The sequence below is a fragment of the Cavia porcellus genome, unplaced genomic scaffold (assembly GCF_034190915.1).
Source record: "Cavia porcellus strain 051 isolate PalLab524CR breed Dunkin Hartley unplaced genomic scaffold, mCavPor4.1 scaffold_21, whole genome shotgun sequence".
Classification (NCBI taxonomy): domain Eukaryota; kingdom Metazoa; phylum Chordata; class Mammalia; order Rodentia; family Caviidae; genus Cavia; species Cavia porcellus.
Genome location: NW_026947504.1, coordinates 27,694,001 through 27,696,270, shown reverse-complemented (window position 1 = coordinate 27,696,270; position 2,270 = coordinate 27,694,001).

Here is a 2,270-nt window from a genome sequence, read left to right as displayed (position 1 = left end):
TGTATTACTCTCACCATCTTGTTTTTGACTGATGTCCCCCTATTCTGTTTTGCTTGATAGTACCAGGTTCAAAAGTTTAGGCAACAGCTGTGAAGATAGTGAGATTCATTATGACGCCCATTCTCGTTGACTATTATCTACTTTTGAAGACCGATAATGTCCCCAATGTTTTTGTTTTGTTGGTTTCATTCTTTACTGTTTTGTTCAATTTTATTATAACTGATGATATAGGCAATTCTATTAGAGATAGCGGGAGGCATTATGGTAACCATTGTTGATCACCTTGTATTATGCTTTTACATTATCTATTATGTCCACCCTTTGATTTGATTGACTCTGTTCTGTTATGTCACATTTGGTTCTACTCCTTCCAAAAAAGTAATAAGAACTGTGGGAGCAACAAAACCCAACATGTGTAATTGTTATTGTACAAAAGAGAGGAAAAGAAAGTGCTCTAAACGATATAATTGCATGTATATTTAAGTGTATAAGATAGATAATGATATCACTGAGTTTTGTTGGATCATTGAACAGAACTGTTTGCAGTCTCACTGTTGGAATGTCCACATTACAAGCTTTAATTTTGTGACTTGAATAATTATTTCTAAGATGACAATATGTAATCCATTAACTAGTGATTTCCTACTGTTTATTTTTTTCTGTAAATCTGTATAACTTGTACCCTTTCTCTGCTTTTTTTTCCTCCTTAAATACAATTAAAAAAAATAAATCTTCAATGTTAAAAAAAAAGAATGGAACAGAGTCTAATCAGTCAAAACAAGATAGTGGGAGTATTACAGGACTTCAAAACAAGTTAATAGGAAATCAAAAAAAAGTTACTATTATATGTCCTGCTAATATTTTTAATTTTTCCCCTTAATTAAAAAAAACATAAAAAATAACTAAATAATTTTTTTAATGAATAAGGGAGAGATTGAGATAAAACAGGACATAACAATATAATAATACAGGTCAAAGCATGACTGTTTCAGCAACCTAGTGCTTCACCACCAAATAACCTGACAGTAGTTACCATAGTGTCTGTCTTTTTCCTTGAAATATTTGAATAAAACTTCATATACTATAGCTTCAAATATTTCCATATCAAGAAGCCCAGAATAAAGCTTCCAATTAATAAGTGAAAACTTTATAAGGCTTCAAGGCCACATAATGGGGAATCATGATTACCACATATTTTTATATATTTGAATCATTACTTACATTAGGGAAACTATTTGGTATTCACACCTGCAAGATTGATTTATTTCACTTATGAGTATGGTCTCAAGCTACGCCCATTTATTAATAAATATCTCAATGTGATCCTTCTTTATAGCTGAGTAATACTCCATTGCATAGACATAGCACAACTTTTTTATCCATTCCTCAATTGATGGACACTTGGGTTGTTTCCAAGATCTGGCGATTACAAATTATGCTGGTAGAAACATAGGTGCACATATATCCCTGTGGTATGATGCTTTCAGTTCTTCTGGGAATATGCCTAGAAGTGGAATAGCTGGAATAAATGGGACTTCCAATCCCAGCTTTTTGAGAAATCTCCAGACTGACCTCCACAAAGGTTGCATCAGTCTACACTCCCACCAACAGTGTAGGAGAGTTCCTTTTTCCCCACAGCCTCTCCAGAATTTGTTGTTGTTGCTTTTCTTGATCCTGGCCATTCTTTCAGGAGTGAGATGGAATCTCAATGTGGTTTTAATTTGCATTTCTCAAATGAGTAATGATGATAAACATTTTTTCATGTATTTATTTGCCATTTGTATTTCTTCATCTGAGAAGTGCATATTCATCTCAGATGCCCATTTTTTAATTGGATCTTTGAATTTTGGGAGTCTGAGTTTTTTTTAATTCTTTATATGTTTTAGACAAAAGTCTCTTGTCTGAGGGGGTGTTCACTAAGAGCTTTTCCCAGTTTGCAGGTTTTCTTTTCACTATGCTGGAGATTTCTTTTGACATGCAGAAACTTTTTAATAAGAGGTGGTCCCAGTTATTGATTCTGGAAAGTATTTCCCGTTTGGTTTGAGTCCTGTTCATGAATTCTCTACCTACCCCTATGTCTTCAAGGTTTCTACCCATTTGTCTTCCAATAGATTTAGTGATTCTGTTTTAATATTCAGATCTTTGACCCATTTAGATTTTAATTTAGTACATGGTGATAGGCATGGGTCTAGCTTTAGTTTTCGGCAAATGGAGAGCCACGTTTTCCAGCACCATTTATTAAAGAGACTGTCATTCTTCCAGTGAACCTG